Source organism: Girardinichthys multiradiatus, chromosome X (genome assembly GCF_021462225.1).
Source record: "Girardinichthys multiradiatus isolate DD_20200921_A chromosome X, DD_fGirMul_XY1, whole genome shotgun sequence".
Lineage (NCBI taxonomy): Eukaryota > Metazoa > Chordata > Actinopteri > Cyprinodontiformes > Goodeidae > Girardinichthys > Girardinichthys multiradiatus.
This window is the reverse complement of record NC_061817.1, coordinates 241,513-266,335: the sequence shown is the minus strand read 5'-3', so window position 1 is coordinate 266,335 and position 24,823 is coordinate 241,513. Positions and strand designations below refer to the sequence as shown.

At 39.2% G+C, this 24,823-nt stretch overlaps 1 protein-coding gene across 3 annotated transcripts in view; it reads right to left on the bottom strand.

Moving 5' to 3' along the window:
- LOC124862530 (peroxisome assembly protein 12-like) overlaps positions 1 to 20,470 on the bottom strand; it is a 30,106-nt gene extending 9,636 nt beyond the window's left edge. For all 3 annotated transcript variants that reach the window (XM_047356504.1, XM_047356503.1, XM_047356505.1), the window contains exon 1: positions 20,226 to 20,470. The gene's annotated coding sequence lies outside the window, so the exon portion shown is untranslated. The remainder of the gene's footprint in view (positions 1 to 20,225) is intronic.
- Between the last annotated feature and the right edge of the window lie 4,353 nt (positions 20,471 to 24,823).

The following is a 24,823-nucleotide window of genomic DNA, read 5'->3' as shown; positions in this document are numbered from 1 at the left end:
TGTACAGTCATGCTGAAAACAAAGTAAATTTTTTCTGTACGACTTCATCAGGTCCCTCACATTATTGTGGAGAAATTTTTACCCACTTTTCTTTCCGTTGTTACTTAGGTTCATTGAAGTTTGCAGACATTTGTTTCAGCACAGTTATCTTAGAGCCCCAAACACAGCATTTGAATCAGGTTAAGATCCGGACTTTGACTAGTTGCTCTGTTTTGCACCATTCTGGTGTTGACTTGTGGTTATGTTGGGGATCACAACCCTGTTGATCAATTTTGTTTATCACCCAGTTTTGACCAAGCTTCAGGGGTTGACTAGATGGCCTCCCATCTGAGTTTAGAATACGATGGAAGCTGACTGAGTGGCCGACTAGGTACCCAGAACAACACCAGGGCTACATGTAATTGATTGTGGCGCACCGCCACGGCAAAATAAAACCTCACCTCACCTTCGGAATAAAAATGCTTACTATTCACAAAAGCATATTCATTTCCAGGTGGGGCCCTTATAGCAGTATGAGTGCAGTTCATAGCTCTGATTACGGATCCACTTGAAATGTCAAAATGGCAACTTCAATCCAAAATGGCCGACTTCCTGTTGCGTTTGGACCAATGCTCCAATAGAGTTTTTTGTAGGTCCTGAGAAGTTACATATGTGTACAAAATTTCAGATTCCTCGGTCAAAGCATGGCTTGGGGCTGATTTTTTCTAATTTTGTAGGGGGCGCTGTGGACGGATTAGGCCACGCCCACCTAATATGTCATCAGATCGTTGTTGGGGACTGGACAAGGATCAATCACATTAAATTTGGTGCAGATCAGATGATCTATGTGGAAATTAGAGCCAAACGTATGGCCATGGCGTGACGTCTGACTTCGCGGCGCCGCCACGGCCACGCCCTTTTATGAAAAGTTACTGTGCTTCAAACAAAGTTAGACCCACTAGTTGTCTGTCTTCTGACACACTTTCAAGTTGATTGGGTCAAGAGGGTCAGAGAGGCACCTTTCCAAGTGAAAAAAGTGACTTCCGGTTCTGAGGGGGCGTGGCTTTGATGATGTCAGCATATGACCCCATAGGATCGTCGGGAACCCGAAGGTCCTCCTTGCTGCCAACTTTGGTGTGATTTGTATTTTTTTTGGGAAAGTTATTGCAATTTCTCACTTTTGGCGCGAACGCCAAGTTTGTGCCCCGGCCATGCCCCCTAAACATGCTCAAAAACTCACGATTTTGATCACTTTTAATCCCCCATCCCTTATCTGCATGTTGACCAAATATGAAGGCGATAGCTTAAAATCCATAGGAGGTGTTCGTTAAAGTTCGAGGTGAGTAAAAGTGAAAAATGGGCAAAAATCGGCCTTTAATCCAAAATGGCCGACTTCCTGTACGTTTTAGGGCATACCCCCAAGAGACTTTTTTTCTTGGTTTGAGGAGCTCTAGCAGTGTGCCAAATTTCAGATCTCCACGACTTACAGTTGGGCCTATCTCACGTTTGGGGGTGTGGCTAAGTGGTTTGGCCACGCCCACTGACAACAACATTATGGAACAAGAATTTTACGCGGGGGACAATTTTGGGTAAAAGCGTGTGCATCTAGGGGCTTGGCAAAGTCCCTATATTGCCCCGCAAACACGCAACGGAAAAAAGAAAGAATAAGAATTTGAGCGATTACAATAGGTCCTTGCAGTTTTCCTGCTCGGGCCTAATTATTTTTGTAGTATAAAAGAATCATGAGTCGAGGAAGCAAATGAGCCATTGCATTAGTAAGACACATTTCCGCCTCAGAAACAGGTTGCACATATATTAAATAAAAATGCTTTCTATTCACAAAAGCATATTCATTTCCAAGTGGGGCCCTTATAGCAGTATGAGTGCAGTTCATAGCTCTGATTACATTCAGAAATAAGCTCCTCGCTGCAAATGAGAACCACAGTTAGGGGAACTTTTTATATCTGAGCAACATACGAATGAGGCCGTCCCATATGGCTGGCATGGCCTGGGTCAGGGATGACTGTTAAATACATGACCTGTCAGTCAGCTCCCTCTGAAAAGCGCCGATTGAAAGGACAGCAGCGTAGTGAGAACTTGAATTGGCACTGGTGACCCCTGGTTCCTCCTATTTTCCCGCTGTAACGCTGAGCCCAGCCCCATGCAGATCTCCAAAATAATTGCCTTGGGCAATCTAAATCAGCTAATAAGCTAAGCATCATCATTTGCCAGCAGATAATTAAAATCTCTGAAAAAAGCTCCCTCCGACTTCTTTCATCTGGGAGGTCCTCCACGAACGATGACAAAGCTACCATCTATCCACAATTACGTGCAACTTTACGCAGCTATTTATGGTCATGTGTGATTGTCTACACCTTGTCCACCTTAGGAATAATCAAACCTGACCCGTTTGGAATTAAACTGTTGACCCGACACATTTTTCTTTTTCGCTAAGAATGAGAGTTCCCTTTAGATTATTAACATGCATTTTATGCTCCTCAACGCACAGACCAATGTGCATTTCCATCTACAGGTGACTAAAACAGAGGAAGTTTCATAGTTTACATTCGGACTAAGGTGTGTTATGTTACTGTATGAGGCTCAATGTGATTTAGTTTCATTGCTTGGGTTTACACCATAAAAAGCTCAAACTCATGAAAAAACATCAGGTTTGATGCCCCGTCAAATAAATGAAATTGTATGGTGTCAAATTTCAGTGTATTTAGGTGAGTTTTAGTTCTCTGTACTTTATTACTGTCGATTGCGCACATTCCGCACATTTTCACGGCAAGTCAAAAATTTGTGTGGATTTCCGCACACATGCCGAGTTATGCGTAAAACAGTCAGTCAGTCAGTCAGTCATTTTCTACCGCTTATTCCATAGTGGGTCGCGGGGGAGCTGGTGCCTATCTCCAGCAGTCTATGGGCGAGAGGCGGGGTACACCCTGGACAGATCGCCAGTCCATCGCAGGGCAACACACAAACAACCAAGCACACACTCATTCATACACCTAAGGTCAATTTAGAGTGACCAATTAACCTAACAGGCATGTCTTTGGACTGTGGGAGGAAGCCGGAGTACCCGGTGAGAACCCACGCATGCACGGGGAGAACATGCAAACTCCATGCAGAAAGACCCCAGGCCGGGAATCGAACCCAGGACCTTCTTGCTGCAAGGCAACAGTGCTACCAACTGCGCCACCGTGCAGCCCAAAACAGTCAGTCAGTCATTGTGCCACAAAATTTTCGTGCATAAATACGCTTCGTACATGAGGCCCTAGGTCATTTCAGGCTCAAGAGCCTGCCATGTGGGGTGCCACAGAGCTCAGTCTTGGGACCTATTCTCTTTTGTGCATTTTCCCTCTAGGCCTAATAATCACACAATTTTCTGATCTGTCTTATCATTTATAAGCTGATAAAATTCAGTTGTACTATTCCTTTAAGCCAACTGAATATTTAAAGTTATCCTCCTTGATAAACTGTATTAGTAGTATCAAACAGTGGCTCAATGACAACTGCTTGCAGATTAACTCTGATAAGACTGAAACTCTGACAACCCAGGGTTCAGACCAGGAAGCAGGGTCATAGTTTAACACTCCTCTCTGCAGCTTCTGTACTGCTACCCAGCCATTACCCTATTAAGACAGTGTCTCACCCATGGCCAAAATTGAATAGGTTAAAAAATAATCTAAAAGGAGGAAATCAGGAAAATCTCATAAAAATAAACACAACTCAGACTGAAAATAAAAATAAAACAATTAAATGTGGCTTACTGAACATAAGATCTCTCTCTTCAAAGACTTTGCTAGTTAGTGACCTGATTTGTGACAATCAGATTGATTTATTTTGCCTAACAGAAACCTGGCTGCAGCAAGAGGATTATGTTACTATAAATGAGTCAACTCCTACTAATTATTTTAATTTTCACATTCCTCGAAATACTGGGCGAGGAGGAGGAGTAGCAACCATCTTTCAGTCCGATTTATTGATTAGTTCCAGACCAATCAATAGCTACAACTCTTGAATATTTAATCCTTAGTTTTCCTCATCCAAATTGCAAAACACTACAACCTCTTCTGTTTGTTGTTTTGTACCGTCCACCAGGCCCTTACTCTCAATTTTTAGATCAGTTTTCAGACCTTTTATCTAATTTAGTGTTAAATACAGATAAAGTTATTATAGTGGGGGATTTTAACATTCATGCTGACACTGAAAGTGATAGCCTAAATATAGCGTTTAATGCTATCTTAGACTCACTTGGCTTTGCTCAAAACATTAACAAACCCACCCACCTTTGTCTTCATTCTCTGGACCTTGTGCTGATATATGGCATTGAGTGTAAAGACATAACAATATTTTCTCATAACCCTGTCCTGTCTGACCATTTCTTAATAACCTTTAAGTTTAATTTAACCGAGTACTCCACACCTGAAAGAAAATGTCATTATAGTAGACCATTATCAGACAATGCTGTAACAACCTTTAAAGAATCTGTTCCACTTTTAAGTTCCTCATTATCACTGAAAAATACAGTGGAGGGCAATAATTCTGTTTCTGCCCCTTCACAAATTGATTCTCTTGTTCATAGTGTTACTTCATCATTGCGTGATGCATTAGACAATGCAGCCCCCTTGAAAAAGTAGGTAATTATTCATAGGAGGCAGGCTTCTTGGTTTAATTCAGAGCTGCATAGTTTAAAGCACAATGTTAGAAAATTGGAGAGAAAATGGCGCTCTACACACCTAGAGGATTCCTACTTAATCTGGAAAAATAGCCTACTGTTGTATAAAAAGACACTTCTCCAAGCCAGAACAGCTTATTTCTCATCATTAATAGAAGAGAACAAGAATAATCATAGGTTTCTCTTTAGTACAGTTGCTAAACTTACACAGAGTCATAGCTCTGTTGAGCCATCCATTCCCTTAGCTCTTAGCAGCCATGACTTTATGGGATTCTTCTTAAATAAAATTGATTCTATTAAAAATAAAATCTTTGACATATTCCCGAAGATGATTACTTCATCCTCAGCAAGTGAGACAACATTGGAAATAACTGCAGAACCTGATCTGTGTTTGGACTGTTCTGATCCTGTGGAGCTTCCTGAGTTATCAGAAATATTAGCTTCATCTAAACCTTCAACTTGTATGTTAGACCCAATCTCAACCAAATTATTTAAGGAAGTGTTCCCTCTGATTACCAGCCAAATTTTAGATATGATTAATCTATCTTTAGTAAATGGATCAGAACCACAGGCTTTTAAGTTAGCTGTAATTAAACCTTTACTTAAGAAACCTTCGCTTGATCGAGATGACTTAAAAAATTACAGACCTATATCCAATCTTCCATTCTTATCTAAAATTCTTGAGAAAATAGTTGCTAATCAAATGTGTGAACATTTATACAGCAATGACCTGTTTGAAGAGTTTCAGTCAGAGCTTCTTAAATAATTCTTCTTAAATAAAATTGATTCTATTAAAAATTAAATCTTTGACATACTCCCGAAGATGATTACTTCGTCCTTAGCAAGTGAGACAACATTGGAAATGATCTAGCTCCATCATACATCAGAGATCTGATTGGTCCATATGTTCCTAACAGAGCACTTTGATCTCAGACTGCAGGTTTATTGGTGGTTCCTAGAGTCTCTAGAAGTAGAATGGGAGGCAGATCTTTTAGTTATCAGGCTCCTCTCCTGTGGAACCAGCTCCCAGTTTTAGTCCGTGAGGCAGACACCGTGTCTACTTTTAAGGCTAGGCTTAAAACTTTCCTTTTTGATAAAGCTTATAGTTAGAGTGGCTTAATTTATCAGGGAGACTTCCTCCCTCCCTGTTGGATGGAGTAAGGGGGAGTCAGGTTTAGCCTAAACCGGCTCAGTTATGGTTGAGGTGCAAACACACCCTCCATTTCTGCTACCTGTATGACCCCTTCTCTTTTCCAATGGTTATAATCAGTCTGACAGAGAAAGGTATCCCCAATCATTGTGGTTTTTAGTATAACAATGACCATCAAAGGGACCCTATGTGGGGTGCCTTGTGATGACATTGTTGTAAATAAGCGCCGTTTAACTAAACCATCTGAACTGAAACTATCTGTGTAGTTATGCTGCTATAGGCTTAGGCTGCTGGAGGACATAATGACCACTTTCACCCTCTTCGCTACATTCTCACACTACTCTCCAATTTTGCATTATTTGCTGTTATTTCAGCTTTTAACTTTGTTCTCTCTTTTCTCTTCCTAGAAGCTACACCTGGCCTGGCTCTGTGTCTACCTGTGACACCTTTCTGGAGAGGGGAATCGTCCGAGCTTCTGCTGGCAACAACTTAATGCTCACCCTCTACAGATGATCCACATAGCCCTGTCTTTTAGTGTTTAACCCTTTCTCTCTCCTAGACATGGAAATTGACTGAGCTTCTACTGTAAATAAGTGCTCTCTTTCAGACTCTAACCTTGAAAACTGGCTCAGAGTTTATCTGTTCTTTCTTTCTAGGTGAAACAACTAAAGGAGCTACATCCATTAACATTTACTTCTCCTTCCCATAGAAAGTACTCCTGGATCAGTGCTTCTTTGTTCTTTTTGTGTCTCTGCTCTGTTCTCTCAAACCCCCAGTCGGTCGTGGCAGATGGCCGCTCACACTGAGCCTGGTTCTGGTTCTGCTGGAGGTTTCTTCCTGTTAAAAGGGAGTTTTTCCTCTCCACTGTCGCTACATGCATGCTCAGTATGAGGGATTGCTGCCAAGTCAACGCCAGTGACTGTCCACTGTCTCTACATGCTCATCCAGGAGGAGTGAATGCTGCAAGTCACTGACTGGATGCAATCTGCTGGGTTTCCTTAGATAACTCTGACTGCACTGTTCAATGGTTAGGACTAATTGGAATGTATGAACCTGACTTTTGTGAAGTGCCTTGAGACAACATGTGTTGTGATTTGGCGCTATATAAATAAAACTGAATTGAATTGAAAAACCCTTTTTGTTGTCCATGAGAACAGAATAACTCATGTTAAGCAACACCTTGTTATAATGACCTCCTCGGCCAAACCAAACATCAGAAACCTAGGTAATGTTTTTGACTCTGCCATGTTGTTGAAGTGCTGTTCTCGTGGATTAGTCAGGAAATTTTTGTTTTCCACCTAAGGAATATTTCTCAAACTCTGGTATCAAAAGCTGAGATAATTATTCATGCTTTTATTTCATGAATAATCATCATAGCTGCTGCTAGGATTTTAACCAACACACAAAAGAAAAAGCACATTACTCAAGTTTTAATCTCTTTACACTGGCTTTTGATATTTTAGAATTAATTTTCAAATTTACGTCCTTACGTTTAGAGCCCTGTGTGGTCAAACCCCAACTTATATATTTCTGACCCACACCTCTTATCACAGTTTGAGACATCCACTCGGCAATAAGGCCTAAGTCAGTTGGCAGTATCAAAGCATGCCAACATTTCGCAGTTACAAAACCACAAAAAGTTTATATCATAAATGAATAAATTGTATGGTTTAAAGTCCTTTTGAAATGCTATAGAAAGTGCCAGAGGGACCAAGTGTTTTTTAGGCTATACGAAGTACAGAGCAGTGCAGTATCAGCCCTCCCCCACCTGTCCCTCACTGGCCACTATGATTTTTCTTCATTTAAGTCAGAGACAATTGTACTGTTTGGACAAAGCATACATTGGCAATCTCATAACTGTCCAGAAGATGTCAGAACATACGAGCTGATACGAGAGTATTAAAATCTTGAGTTTGGCTAAGGCCGAGGTAACACTACACAATCTTACCAGGAAATTTCTGACACTGCTCGATATTTGTTGTAGGTTGTCCTTGGTCTTAAGAGAGCTAACTCAGCGGTTGGTGTCCCAATGTTTGACCTAAGATCAACAATTTAAGCTCATGACTGGAGACTTTCTTACAATTCTTTCACAAGGAAAGGCTTTGTGCAAGACAGGTCTTCAGACCTGGTGCAAAATTCTAAAACCATGTTCGGTGTGAACGCACCTTAAGAATGTTTTATTTTAAAAGAAATGTCAATGCAACAAGGACTAAATACTGAAAATACTAACATTTTTCCTACTCTGTTTTCACATTTGACTTTTTATGACTGTGGGAACACTATAAGACGCAATAATCACCCAGTGTAAAGCAGGATTTAAAAAACATCACCTATCACTTTCATTAAAGTAATAGTGTGTGCGAATACAGTTATACTATGAAACCTTTCTGGTTTTACACATCTGCAATATTTATTTGTCAATAAAATGTTTCATTCTAAAATGATGAACTTGAGATTGTTTCCAAGTCGTCTAATAACTATGCCTAGATTGATCGCCATTGCGTGTATCTTTAGAGCTTGACTTTGTGCTAACGCAGAATACCTGTCTGCTCAAGAGCAGTAAGCTACGAAAACTGCTGCTTCTATCTAGGTGATCACACTTTGTCTCTGATCTTCAAAGATCCCAAATAAGGAACTCTAACTTGCCTCTACAAAACAAATTGTAATGGATAATAGGTACAAAAAGGTGCAGACCGCCCTATTTAAATGGGGAAATTGCGTGTGCTACTGGCTGGCTGCTAGTGCCTCCAGCGGAACAAGAGGAAAAGCAAACAGACCCTCTCTATTGTGTTGCTTGAAACATGCAGACGTTGTTGCTGCATCATTATGAATGATCCAGTTGCTGATTTTTTCCTTCTGTTCCGTTCTCCTCCTGCTTTTCTGGACTGTTACAGTTGGTAACTTTTGTCGTCACTATTCACAGCAGCAGGTTTGTCATTGCAGCCTCTACCCTGACGAGGTTATCTCTCCTATGTGTTAATTTGCGCTGGGCGCCTCTGAGTGGGTAATTACGCATGCTGAAGGCTTATTTAGAAGTTGTTCTGCGAGCAGATGCTTTATGTTTGTGGTCCGGATGGACCCTGTTAGGCAAAGAGTACATTCTGCTTCACTTTTAATAATAATATTGTATTACAGGCAATTACAACTGTCAGATTTGGAGCGGTTTTGCAAAGAAGAGTGGGCAAGTATTGCCACATCAAGATGTGCCATGCTAATAGGCTCCTACCCAAAAAGACAGTGCTGTAATAAAGGCCACATATGCTGCAACAAAGTATTAGTTTGAGGGTGAGCATAATTATGCAACCAGGTTATTTAAAGTTTTTTATTTTATATTTGTCCCATTTAAGGGTTTCAGTTTGTTTTTCAATTGCATTGTACAGATGTATAGGTCACATTAAAAGTGGAAAAAGTTGTGAAATTATTTGTCTTGCTGTCATTTTTTAACATCATGAAAACCTGGCATTTGAACAGGGGTGTGTAGACTTTTTATATACACTGTATGTAAGACACACAGGCAGTCTTGCATCAACAAAGGTCAATGTTATTAAAAGGTGCTGGGGAAGCAGAAAGAGTCTTTGTGGACTTCCATGCCAGCCCTACAGGGGCACATTGTGGCCCTGTAGGGCTGGCATGTAAAACAATAGATGCCATCTCAAGGAGGTTTTATTGGCCAGGAATGTCTGTTGACATCAAGAAATGGGTATTATAGATAAGCACCATGAACAAACTAAACAAGTTTCTTTATTACTAGATGCTAAAATGTTTCAATTTTAGAAAAATGAGTAAGCCCAATTTGTATTACCAATTTGAAACTCTACAGGTCCTTCTCAAAATATTAGCATATTGTGATAAAGTTCATTATTTTCCATAATGTCATGATGAAAATTTAACATTCATATATTTTAGATTCATTGCACACTAACTGAAATATTTCAGGTCTTTTATTGTCTTAATACGGATGATTTTGGCATACAGCTCATGAAAACCCAAAATTCCTATCTCACAAAATTAGCATATCATTAAAAGGGTCTCTAAACGAGCTATGAACCTAATCATCTGAATCAACGAGTTAACTCTAAACACCTGCAAAAGATTCCTGAGGCCTTTAAAACTCCCAGCCTGGTTCATCACTCAAAACCCCAATCATGGGTAAGACTGCCGACCTGACTGCTGTCCAGAAGGCCACTATTGACACCCTCAAGCAAGAGGGTAAGACACAGAAAGACATTTCTGAACGAATAGGCTGTTCCCAGAGTGCTGTATCAAGGCACCTCAGTGGGAAGTCTGTGGGAAGGAAAAAGTGTGGCAGAAAACGTTGCACAACGAGAAGAGGTGACCGGACCCTGAGAAAGATTGTGGAGAAGGGCCGATTCCAGACCTTGGGGGACCTGCGGAAGCAGTGGACTGAGTCTGGAGTAGAAACATCCAGAGCCACCGTGCACAGGCGTGTGCAGGAAATGGGCTACAGGTGCCGCATTCCCCAGGTCAAGCCACTTTTGAACCAGAAACAGCGGCAGAAGCGCCTGACCTGGGCTACAGAGAAGCAGCACTGGACTGTTGCTCAGTGGTCCAAAGTACTTTTTTCGGATGAAAGCAAATTCTGCATGTCATTCGGAAATCAAGGTGCCAGAGTCTGGAGGAAGACTGGGGAGAAGGAAATGCCAAAATGCCAGAAGTCCAGTGTCAAGTACCCACAGTCAGTGATGGTCTGGGGTGCCGTGTCAGCTGCTGGTGTTGGTCCACTGTGTTTTATCAAGGGCAGGGTCAATGCAGGTAGCTATCAGGAGATTTTGGAGCACTTCATGCTTCCATCTGCTGAAAAGCTTTATGGAGATGAAGATTTAATTTTTCATCACAACCTGGCACCTGCTCACAGTGACAAAACCACTGGTAAATGGTTTACTGACCATGGTATCACTGTGCTCAATTGGCCTGCCAACTCTCCTGACCTGAACCCCATAGAGAGTCTGTGGAATATTGTGAAGAGAACGTTGAGAGACTCAAGACCCAACACTCTGGATGAGCTAAAGGCCGCTATCGAAGCATCCTGGGCCTCCATAAGACCTCAGCAGTGCCACAGGCTGATTGCCTCCATGCCACGCCGCATTGAAGCAGTCATTTCTGCAAAAGGATTCCCGACCAAGTATTGAGTGCATAACTGTACATGATTATTTGAAGGTTGACGTTTTTGTATTAAAAACACTTGTCTTTTATTGGTCGGATGAAATATGCTAATTTTGTGAGATAGGAATTTTGGGTTTTCATGAGCTGTATGCCAAAATCATCCGTATTAAGACAATAAAAGACCTGAAATATTTCAGTTAGTGTGCAATGAATCTAACATATATGAATGTTAAATTTTCATCATGACATTATGGAAAATAATGAACTTTATCACAATATGCTAATATTTTGAGAAGGATCTGTAGTTGACCAATAATGTCTACTTTACATGTGTTAAATTCTTTTTTGATTTTGTCTTTAAATAATTTTACAGGTCTCTGAGTACTCATCCTGTCAGGCCAGTGCCCAAGCCCTGAAACAGCCATCAGAGTACACTCCCATACAGGTAAACTAATTGAAAGTAAAAAGAAGCACTTTTAGTGAGACTTCATAATAGTGTGGAGGTAAGCCCAGTGGCCTCAACATACAAGGATGTTTGGTATTAAGGTATTTTCGGTGTGAGGTTTGGATGTCCTACCTATGGGTCTACTTATGATAGGATAGGTTTGGTTAACTCTTGACTCTAAATTGGCTCTATAGGTGAGTATCAGCAGTTGTTTGTCCTGTTTTCTGTGTGTTCTCACTAGGGGTAGACATCTGGAACGAGTTGATGTAGAAAATGGATTAACTGATTTTTATTTACACGAGAAGATTCACATGTCAAAAAGCTATAATTTTTTTCTAACAAAGCAGTACTCAAAAGCGTGCCCCTATTTTATTATTTTTTATTCATTAATTGATTAATTTTTTTATTTAAGATTTCCCGTCCTTTTGAATAAGTTAAACTGGACCTCATTGGAAAACTGGCTGAAACAAAGTGAGGACACCAGTACGAAGTGGCCACAGGCTTGCCCACTTAAGACAAAGTACGCCCCAGAAGTTACTGAGTGCATTATAAAGTTTGTGCATCAGTTTGAAGCCCAAAAGAAATTTGACTGACCATGGCAGTTTGTCAATTTCGTAAGCATTTATTTTTAATCTCTTAAAAGAAATGCAACATTTTGAATTTCTTCCTTTAGATGTTGTTTAAATATGCAGTCTATTTTCTCAGATCTATTTTTTGATCTAAGTTTGCAAACTCTTAAACATCAAAAGGAGTCTGTGCTCTCATTATCATCCACAAACTAATGGGTTGGTGGGAAAAATAAATGGCATCATTCAGAGGCGCTTTGCTGTGTTGTGCTTGTTTGTTTAGACTTTTTCTAAAAGTTAATAAATTACATTTTGAAAAATAAGCTTGATATTTTTCTTTACAACTTTTTCCAGATAAAAAGGTAACTATGGGAAGGAAAGTCTCTAAATTCACTAGATGTAACATCCATGATTCCGGTAAATTAATTTGTTTTTTTGTTATGAGGGGGGAACAGAATATTTCAGATGGCTGAAATATTCTGTTCCCCCCGTAACTCTGGCAAATAAAGAGCAAATGTGTCCACGTTCACAAGGATAGTTGTGTATGATGTGAGGAATGACCGACCCAAAACATAAGATGATTGGTTAATCCCTGTCCCATGGGGTAACAAAACATTACGAGGTCAGGCTGAAATATTCTGTTCCCCTTTGATGTTACAGTAAATGTTTTGTTTTCTCTTTTTAAAGAGTAAATATGTTCTCATATGTACTTAAATAATATATCTGCTAGAGGTGATTATTTTAAACAAAACATCAGACATTACCGATCAAAAATTAGCTTCTAGAAATATATTTCATGAATCCAATCATTGTCATATTTTACAATAATTTGTTTCCATGTTATGAGGGGGGAACAGAACATTTCAGCCATCTGAAGTATTCTGTTCCCCCCGTACCTTTGGCAAATAAAGAGCAAATGTTTCTAAATTCACAGGACTTGTTGTCCATGATGAGAGTAAAGAACACAGTAAAAAACTTGTCTGTAAGGTAATTTGTTCCCATGTTATGAGGGGGGAACGATTTACCAGAATAATAAACTACACTCATCTGATTAGGGCGGCTGATTGTTTGTATTCAGCAGAGTGAGCTTCCATTGTTTTATATCAGTAATGAATTTTTTTTTTTATAAACACGACGTGTTGTAAAAGAGTGTTTGGTGGCTGACTGATGTCTGTCAGGTTAAAGTGAACATGACACAAGTTGACAAAGACCTGCATTCTCTCGGCGATTAAAAAAACAACTTGAGGCTATGTTACAAAAACTCACAAGACCAGGTTTATTTTTTATTTATTTGGTTTGGTCTAGGAGTTATGAATAAAAAAAAAATTAAAGTAGTGAACAATCTTGACATGATTACGTTTTGTCTTTTTACCGACAAGTTGATCAGAAAAGCTGTGAATACTGTCTGGTCCGCCTCTATGGCTGCAGCGCTCGCTCTTGACACGGGGAACAGATAATTTCGAACGAGACCGGTATACTATCAACATGGTGCATTTCCGGAGTCGCTTTCTTCCGGTCCGGTCTTATGTGAACAATCAATTGATGGCGCGAGAAACAGAGTCAGGATGTTTGTTCAGCCCGATGAGTTGCTTAGAGAGATCTCGATTTTTGAGTGACTAGGCTACGACACGAAGAATTCGGATTTTGATTGGTAATTTCCTTGGAACTTACCCACGCGGGCTGTGGCTACTGCTCGGAGGAGGAAACTTGACAAGCTCGATCCAGCTTTCTTTTGACTTACTGGATAAACTTGCTTTCATACTGAAAACGGCGGAATAAGGCATAAACTGGTATGTGAACGGTTCGGATGGAAGGACAGGCAGGAGAAGGGGAAGATATGGATTTTGAGGGATGGACACCGGTACGTAGGGGGAAAGGAAGAGGACGTGGGAAAAAGGAGGAAGGAGGGATGTTTGAAAGTCAGGGTAACAAGCGAGAGTTGGAAGGAAGCAGCTCGGATGAAGAGAGAATAGTTAGAAGGAAAATACTGAAGAAAGAATTTAAAATACTAATAAAATTAAGGAATGAGGATGAGCACAATAACCTAACCTGATAGTGATTTCTAGAGAAATAAAAAAGAAAATAGGAGATGTAGAAATGGTGAAAGTATTAAGAGACGGAAACTTATTAGTGACGTATAAAAATGAAGAACGAAAAATGAAGGCTCTACATGTAGAAAGCATTGGGAAAAAAATGGTTGCAAAGAGAAAGATCTTAGGAGAAAATAAATCAATCCGGGGGGTGATTTTTGGTATCCCTCAGGATGAAGATTTAGACAAAATAAAAAGAAGCATTACTGGTGCAAAAGTAAACTCGCTGAAAAGGTTATCAAAAACTGTTAACGGAGAAAGAGTAGGAAGTCTGTTAGTGATGACTGAATTTGCAGAAACAATCTTGCCAGAAAACATAAAAATAGGATTCTTGAGCTTCCAAGTAAGACCATACATCCCTCCACCACTTAGATGTTACAAATGCCAGAGATATGGACACATAGCAGCAGTTTGCTAAGGAAAGCAGAGGTGTGCAAAGTGTGGAGAAAATCACAAGATTGAAGACTGTAAAGAAGTGCAGGAAAATTTAACTGTGGAGGTCAACATAGGGTTACATGTGGAGGATGTGAGGTGAGAAAAACAGCAAAGGAAATCCAACATATTAAGGTGAGCAAAAACACAAGTTATGCTGAAGCAGTCAAAAGTGTGAAAGAACAAAAGATAAGAGAGGTGGAACAAAAAGAGAGACAAATTCCTCAAAAACTGCAAACAGAGGAGAATATTGAGTTATCGGTAGAAAAATTAATACAATTCATTGCTTACGTCATCAATTGCACTGACCAGGCCAAACATAAAACTGAAAAAATTAAAATAATTGTGAGAGGAGCAGAAAAATTTCTAGGTTTCAAAGAGGGATCTTGGGAGAACATCAATAAGAGGTTGGAAACAGAGGGGAGACCAGGAACCTCAGCTGATAATATATGAGAATATTACAGTGGAATGCTAGAAGTCTGATAGCTAATGGACAGGAACTGAAAGGGTATATTAATAAACTTGAAGAGAAACCAGAGGTGATTTGTGTACAGGAGACATGGTTAAAACCAACATTAGATTTTGTTATTAATGGGTATGGTTGTATAAGAAGGAAATGGAGGAGGGTGTGCGATATTTATAAAGGACAGAGTACAATATCAAATATTAGGAAAAGGTAAAGATTTAGAGTATATAGTTGTTGAAATTTGGGAGAAAGAAGGAAAATGTAAGATAATTAATTTTATAATCCATGTAAAACATTATCAATGGAGTGGATGGAAGAGATGTTGGAATATCTGGAGGAGAATAATATGGTGCGGGGACTTTAATGCTAATAGCACAATATGGGGAAAATGTAATGATAAAAACGGACAAGTTATAGAAGAAGTAATAGAAACAAAAAATTTAGTATGTCTTAATGATGGAAGGGGTACAAGAATTAATGTAAGAACAGGAACAGAGTCAGCAATTGATTTAACTTTGGTATCAAATTCGTTAGCTGGTATAGGTGAGTGGGATACTGATAAAAATACAACAATAGGTAGTGATCATTATCCTATTAAGATCAGAACAGGACTAACATTAAACATTAAGAATGTAAAAATAAATATATGGAATTTTAATAAGGCAGACTGGATTAAATTTCAATATCTCAGTGAACAAAAATCTAGGAAAAATAGACATGAAAATGGATGTAAATAATATAATGTGTTTGTAAGATAATTATAGAAGCTGCAAAAAATTCAATAAAGAAAGGAGGAAGGAGAAAGGAGGAAAGACGATGTGATGAGAAAATGGTACCATAATGGACCAGTGAATGTAGAGAAGTAATAAAATTCAGAAATAAAGCATTTAAAGCATTTAAAAGAAATCCAGTATTTCAGAACCTCATTGAATATAAAAGAAAACAAGCAATGGTGAGGAAACTTATTACTGCAAAAAGAGAATATTGGAGGACTTTTTGTAGTACAAAAGGGAGAGAAACAAAAATTGATAAAATATGGAAAACAATTAAAAGAATGAATGGTATTAAGAAAGAATATGGATATCCAATATTAAAAGTAGAAAATACAAATATAAAAAAGATGAAGAAAAAGCTGAAATACTAGCTAAAACATTCAATAAAATTCATAGTTCAAGTAACATTAGTGATGAGGGAAGGAAAGGGAGGGAAGCCACAAAACTGAAATACAAAGATTTACTACAGAACACTGAAGAAACACATAACTTAATGAATGAACCGTTTACAAAAGCAGAACTAAACTCTGTGCTTAGAAAAATTAAGAATAAGGGCACCTGGTAAAGATCAGATTTGTCACACAATGATACAACATCTCAGTGAAACATCCAAAGATGTCTTATTAGAGCTTTATAATAAAGCTCTAATAAAGCTCTAATAAAGAGGAGGAGGAGCTGCCTCAGAGCTGGAAGGAATCAATCATCGTACCAATAGTTAAACCAGGAAAAGACAATACAAAACCAGAAAATTATAGACCTATTGCTTTAACATCAAATGTATGCAAAATAATGGAAAAATGATTAATAATAAATTAACATATTATTTGAATAGCAACACGTACATTACTAAAGTGCAAAGTGGTTTTAGAAAAGGGAGAAATATTAATGATCCAACGTTGTGTTTAGAACATTAAATCAGAAGAGCGCAAGTTAATAAAGAAAGTGTAGTAGCTGTATTTTTTGACATAGAGAAGCTTATGACATGATGTGGGTTGAAGGATTAATGATTAAATGAAATGAAAATTACTGGGAAAATGTTCAACTGGATTCAAAATTTTTTAACAAATAGAACTCTTCAAGTTAAAATAGATCAAGAAATATCAACAAAATATACTGTAGAAAATGGAACACCACAAGGTAGTATTATAAGTCCAATATTGTTCACTATAATGATAAACGACATATTTACAGAAATTGGAAAAGAAATAGGAAGGTTTTTTGGATCTACTTTTTGCAGATGATGGAGCCATATGGAAAAGAGAGGAAAAATGTAAAGATAACTAGAAAGAAAATACAGGTGGAGATAAGAAGGATAGAGGAGTGGGCTTCTAATGGGGATTCAAGTTCTCAGTAGAGAAAACAAAAGTTATGGTATTTACACGGAAAAAAACAAGAGAGGAAATAAAATTGTAATTATATAATCAAGAATTAGAACAAGTTAAATGTATAAAATTTTTAGGAATATGGTTTGATGAGAAAATTCTATGGAATATACATATTCAGAAAATAATAGATAAATGTAAGAAAGTGACTGGGGAGCAGACAGGGAAGCGTTAAAACAAATTTATACAGGATTGATCCGATCAAATATAGATTATGGAAGTATTATATATGGTTCAGCAGCAAAGACGCACCTGGAAAAATTAGACATTATTCAACATCAAGCATTAAGACTTTGTACAGGAGCCTTTAAAACACTACTCGAAGTAGAAATGGGAGAAATGCCGTTAGATTTGAGGAGAACACAATTAACAATAAATTACTGGATAAATTTACAAGGCAATAACCCGGGTCATCCAACACGAGAGATATTGAAGCCATGCTGGGAAAAAATAAAAAAAGAGACAAGAAGTTTTGATGGATCATTAAAAAAATAATAGAAGAGTTTCATATACAAAATACAGTAATAAGTCCGATACTGTCAATAGCTGTTGTACCACCTTGGATCTTATCAGAAGCAGAGGTAAATACAGGGGTTGGACAATGAAACTGAAACACCTGGTTTTAGACCACAATAATTTATTAGTATGGTGTAGGGCCTCCTTTTGCGGCCAATACAGCGTCAATTCGTCTTGGGAATGACATATACAAGTCCTGCACAGTGGTCAGAGGGATTTTAAGCCATTCTTCTTGCAGGATAGTGGCCAGGTCACTACGTGATACTGGTGGAGGAAAACGTTTCCTGACTCGCTCCTCCAAAACACCCCAAAGTGGCTCAATAATATTTAGATCTGGTGACTGTGCAGGCCATGGGAGATGTTCAACTTCACTTTCATGTTCATTAAACCAGTCTTGCTGTGTGTATTGGTGCATTGTCATCCTGATACACGGCACCACCTTCAGGATACAATGTTTGAACCATTGGATGCACATGGTCCTCAAGAATGGTTCGGTAGTCCTTGGCAGTGACGTGTCCATCTAGCACAAGTATTGGGCCAAGGGAATGCCATGATATGGTAGCCCAAACCATCACTGATCCACCCCCATGCTTCACTCTGGGCATGCAACAGTCTGGGTGGTACGCTTCTTTGGGGCTTCTCCACACCGTAACTCTCCAGGATGTGGGAAAAACAGTAAAGGTGGACTCATCAGAGAACCATACATGTTTCACATTGTCCACAGCCCAAGATTTGCGCTCCTTGCACCATTGAAACCGACGTTTGGCATTGGCATGAGTGACCAAAGGTTTGGCTATAGCAGCCCGGCCGTGTATATTGACCCTGTGGAGCTCCCTATGGACAGTTCTGGTGGAAACAGGAGAGTTGAGGTGCACATTTAATTCTGCCGGGATTTGGGCAGCCGTGGTTTTATGTTTTTTGGATACAATCGGGGTTAGCACCCGAACATCCCTTTCAGACAGCTTCCTCTTGCGTCCACAGTTAATCCTGTTGGATGTGGTTCGTTCTTCTTGGTGGTATGCTGACATTACCCTGGATACCGTGGCTCTTGATACATCACAAAGACTTGCTGTCTTGGTCACAGATGCGCCAGCAAGACGTGCACCAACAATTTGTCCTCTTTTGAACTCTGGTATGTCACCCATAATGTTGTGTGCATTTCAATATTTTGAGCAAAACTGTGCTCTTACCCTGCTAATTGAACCTTCACACTCTGCTCTTACTGGTGCAATGTGCAATCAATGAAGACTGGCTACCAGGCCGGTCCAATTTAGCCATGAAACCTCCCACAGTAAAATGACAGGTGTTTCAGTTTCATTGTCCAACCCCTGTATGTCTTTAATGGAAAAAAAGAAAATAACATGTATATTAGAGTTAAATATAGTACAGGAATATGTTAAGAATTATTATCAATACCTTCAGATTTATACAGATGCATCAAAAATAAATGACAAAATAGGAATAGCATTCATAGTACCGGAATTTCAAATAAGTAGGAAAATGAATCATAAATGGTATATCAGTATACACAGGAGAAATGTTAGCAATACTTTTAGCAGTACAGTGGGTGGAAGACATAAAACCTTTAAAAACAATAATTTGTTCAGATTCAAGTTCAGTATTATTGAGTTTAAAACCATTCAGACAGCAGGCCAGATATTCTACTAGAAATATAGCATACTTTATTCAGACTACAAATGATGGGTTTATCAATAGTATTTTTATGGGTTCCAGCACATATTGGGGTTAAAGGAAATGAGATGGCAGATAAGATGTCTAAGAAGGCAACGCAAAATCATATCAATTTTACAGTACATTTAAGTAAACCAAAGCAAAGAGCTTCATCAAACAAAAATTGAAGGAAGAATGGCAGAAAAGGTGGGATGGAGAAAGAAAAGAAAGATGGTTTGATAAGATCAAAAAGGCAGTTGGTGAAAAAAGAACTGGAAGAAGGAGCAGAAAGGAGGAAAGGGTAATAACAAGACTTAGATTAAGACATACAGAACTTAATTATACACTTTTTAAAATACATAAACATGACACAGGACAATGTGACTACTGTGGGATGGATGAAACAATTGAACATATTTTTATAGAGTGTCAGAAATATGAGCTGGAAAGAAGAAGCATGAAGAGAGAATTTGAACGGATTAAAGAAAAGTTTAGTATAATAGATTCATTACAAAAGAACATAGGGAGCAAATATATACAAATTATTTTAAGATTCCTAAAAAGAACAAAATTATTTAATAGAATTTGATTATATAAGATATTAATCCATGTTGAACCACACTCCATACCAGTGGTGGTGGTAATGCACACCTACAGATTCATGCCAACCGCCATTAAACACCAGAAGAAGAAGAACAACAACAATCAATTCGTTATAAATGATGCCTCTTTTGGGAAACGTTTGACATTATCTACCAGAATCGAACTTAAAAGTCTAAATCTGGGATGTCTAGTAATAACTGTAAGCTTAACTTTACATAGAGGATAAAGCGGCGGGGCACGTGGAGGTACAGCTTAGTTTAACTCTACAGCTGTGAAGTTTTGTCTCCAATCATCTACATGAATAATAGTAAGCAGAGCCAAATCTGGAGTCAGCCACATGAACCCACCTTTCTGTCGTTACTGTCAGCAGCAGAGAAGCGTCACTAACGTGTCTTCACGCTGCATCAACATCACGCAGTGATTTAACAAAAGCTCGAGCAACACGAGACATCATAGTAAGAACGCCGAATGGATGTTTGGTTCTGTTACTGGAGTATCTGCAGTAAGGCATGACTAAAGTCAGCTCAAAACAGTCAGCAGTCACACTACTTCCTCACAAAGCGCAGAGCTTCTTCTTCTTCTTAATTTTTAATGGCGGTTGGCAAACAATTTGGTGCATTACCGCCACCATCCAGTCAGGAGTGTAGATCAGGACAAGCATGCCAAAACAAACAAAAAACCCCAACTATATTCTCTTAACTAATCCAGTAATCAACAAGTAACGAAATAATTTTTATAGCTCACAAGAAAAGTATATTTTGCTAAAATATGTATAATATTGCACTGTCTCTTTTCCTGTTACAGACTCCTTATTATTTCCATTCTTTACCTCTGATATTTTCTAAAGTTGTACATTACATGTTCTATTAGCTACGTTTACATGCTCACAATTTCACAATCAGATAAAAATGTATTCGGATTAAAAAACAAAAAAGAATTGGATTTTATTTGGACATAAGTAACGGCCGATCAGACAAAAAATGTGTCATGTAAACTTGCCGATCAGGATATTCTGTTAGCAGCTAGCCAGCTACTAGCCACTTAAGGTGGAAATACGTTACGTTGACGCATGAGCACTCATGTCAGTTTGCCTCATTCAGAATAACTTGATCCTGTCAAGTGTTTACTTGACAGGATCAATGCGATTGTCAATGGGCATAAACCACCCCTCTCAATCGGATTAAAATTTCATCCCGACCCTGCCGAATCCGATCAGAATATTCCGACTGACATGTTTACATGACACATTTTTAGTCCAATCTACCGTTTATTCCGATTACTTATGTCCATGTAAACGTAGCCAGTGTTTCATCTTCCTCACAGAATTCCCATTTTCCTGTTTCATGTTTTTTCATTATAAACTGCTTCAAAAAAGAAACTGCTTAGTCAATCACTTCACCTGGATGGCATTAAATTGACCTCTGATAATAAAGTAAAAAACCTTGGTGTTAACTTTGACCAGGACATGTCATTTAAATCCCATATTAAACAGGTTTCTAGGATTTCCTTCTTTCATCTCCGGAACATTGCCAAAATTAGAAATATCCTGTCCAGGAGTGACGCTGAAAAACTAGTCCATGCATTTGTTACCTCAAGGCTGGACTATTGTAATTCTTTACTATCAGAATGTCCACAAAATGCAGTTAAAAGTCTTCAGCTGATTCAAAATGTTGCAGCAAGAGTTCTGATGAAAATTAAAAAGAGAGATCATATTTCTCCTATTTTAGCTTCCCTTCATTGGCTCCCTGTTAAATCCAGAATATAATTTAAAATTCTCCTCCTCACATACAGGTCCTTCTCAAAATATTAGCATATTGTGATAAAGTTCATTATTTTCCATAATGTCATGATGAAAATTTAACATTCATATATTTTAGATTCATTGCACACTAACTGAAATATTTCAGGTCTTTTATTGTCTTAATACGGATGATTTTGGCATACAGCTCATGAAAACCCAAAATTCCTATCTCACAAAATTAGCATATCATTAAAAGGGTCTCTTTACTCTCACTCACTTAAAACTGTGCACATATATTTATATTATATTGTAGATATGTTTATACTGTTTAATTTGTACTGTATTGCACCGACTACGCCAAAAACAAATTCCTTGTATGTCCAAAAACGTACTTGGCAATAAAGCTTTTCTGATTCTGATTCTGATTCTGATTCTAAACGAGCTATGAACCTAATCATCTGAATTAACGAGTTAACTCTAAACACCTGCAAAAGATTCCTGAGGCCTTTAAAACTCCCAGCCTGGTTCATCACTCAAAACCCCAATCATGGGTAAGACTGCCGACCTGACTGCTGTCCAGAAGGCCACTATTGACACCCTCAAGCAACAGGGTAAGACACAGAAAGACATTTCTGAACGAATAGGCTGTTCCCAGAGTGCTGTATCAAGGCACCTCAGTGGGAAGTCTGTGGGAAGGAAAAAGTGTGGCAGAAAACGCTGCACAACGAGAAGAGGTGACCGGACCCTGAGGAAGATTGTGGAGAAGGGCCGATTCCAGACCTTGGGGGACCTGCGGAAGCAGTGGACTGAGTGTGGAGTAGAAACATCCAGAGCCACCGTGCACAGGTGTGTGCAGGAAATGGGCTACAGGTGCCGCATTCCCCAGACCTGGGCTACAGAGAAGCAGCACTGGACTGTTGCTCAGTGGTCCAAAGTACTTTTTTTAGATGAAAGCAAATTCTGCATGTCATTTGGAAATCAAGGTGCCAGAGTCTGGAGGAAGACTGGGGAGAAGGAAATGCCAAAATGCCAGAAGTCCAGTGTCAAGTACCCACAGTCAGTGATGGTCTGGGGTGCCGTGTCAGCTGCTGGTGTTGGTCCACTGTGTTTTATCAAGGGCAGGGTCAATGCAGCTAGCTATCAGGAGATTTTGGAGCACTTCATGCTTCCATCTGCTGAAAAGCTTTATGGAGATGAAGATTTCATTTTTCAGCACGACCTGGCACCTGCTCACAGTGCCAAAACCACTGGTAAATGGTTTACTGACCATGGTATCACTGTGCTCAATTGGCCTGCCAACTCTCCTGACCTGAACCCCATAGAGAATCTGTGGGATATTGTGAAGAGAACGTTGAGAGACTCAAGACCCAACACTCTGGATGAGCTAAAGGCCGCTATCGAAGCATCCTGGGCCTCCATAAGACCTCAGCAGTGCCACAGGCTGATTGCCTCCATGCCACGCTGCATTGAAGCAGTCATTTCTGCCAAAGGATTCCCGACCAAGTATTGAGTGCATAACTGTACATGATTATTTGAAGGTTGACGTTTTTTGTATTAAAAACACTTTTCTTTTATTGGTCGGATGAAATATGCTAATTTTGTGAGATAGGAATTTTGGGTTTTCATGAGCTGTATGCCAAAATCATTCGTATTAAGACAATAAAAGACCTGAAATATTTCAGTTAGTGTGCAATGAATCTAAAATATATGAATGTTAAATTTTCATCATGACATTATGGAAAATAATGAACTTTATCACAATATGCTAATATTTTGAGAAGGACCTGTATAAAGCCCTTAATGATCTAGCTCCATCATACATCAGAGATCTGATTGGTCCATATGTTCCTAACAGAGCACTTCATTCTCAGACTGCAGGTTTACTGGTGGTTCCTAGAGTCTCTAGAAGTAGAATGGGAGGCAGATCCTTTAGTTATCAGGCTCCTCTCCTGTGGAACCAGCTTCCAGCTTTAGTCCGTGAGGCGGACACCCTGTCTACTTTTAAGGCTAGGCTTAAAACTTTCCTTTTTGATAAAGCTTATAGTTAGAGTGGCTTAGGTTATCCTGAGCTATCTGTGTAGTTATGCTGCTATAGGCTTAGGCTGCTGGAGGACATAATGACCACTTTCACTCTCTTCACTACATTCTCACACTACTCTCCAATTTTGCATTATTTGCTGTTGTTTCAATTCAATTCAGTTTATTTATAAAGCGCCAATTCACAACACATGTTGTCTCAAGGCACTTCACAAAAGTCAGGTACATACATTCCAATTAATCCTAATCATTGAACAGTTCAGTCAGATTCAGTTATTTATTCAAATTAGATAAAAAGTTTTTCTATCTAAGGAAACCCAGCAGATTGCATCCAGTCAGTGTCTTGCAGCATTCCCTCCTCCTGGATGAGCATGTAGAGACAGTGGACAGTCACTGGTGTTGACTTTGCAGCAATCCCTCATACTGAGCATGCAACAGCGTCTAACTTTATGTTCTCTCTCTTTTCTCTTCCTAGAAGCTACACCTGGCCTGACTCTGTGTCTACCTGTGACACCTTTCTGGAGAGGGGCATCGTCCGAGCTTCTGCTGGCAACAACTTAATGCTCACCCTCTACCGATGATCCACATAGCCCTGTCTTTCAGTGTTTAACCCTTTCTCTCTCCTAGACATGGCTACTGACTGAGCTTCTACTGTGACTAACTCTATGTGCTCTCTTTCAGACTCTAACCTTGAAAACTGGCTCAGAGTTTATCTGTTCTTTCTTTCTAGGTGAAACGACTAAAGGAGCTACATCCATTAACATTTACTTTTCCTTCCCATAGAAAGTACTCCTGGATCAGTGCTTCTTTGTTCTTTTTGTGTCTCTGCTCTGTTCTCTCAAACCCCCAGTCGGTCGTGGCAGATGGCCGCTCACACTGAGCCTGGTTCTGGTTCTGCTGGAGGTTTCTTCTGTTACGGCTTGAGCAATGGACGAACCCAGAATGCAGACTAGCAGGCAGCATGATGTTAAATGGAAAAATATTTAATAACAAAAAACTCACTCACAGGAGGTGACGGCAAAAACAGACATGGGCAGGCTTGGAAAGACAGGCTTCGTGTGAACAGAAGGACATGAGCATGAAAATGAAAAATGTTTCCGCGCCGACTAACTGAACAAGGTGTGTTTAAATGGAGCATGATACAGGTGGAACACAAAACTGATTAAC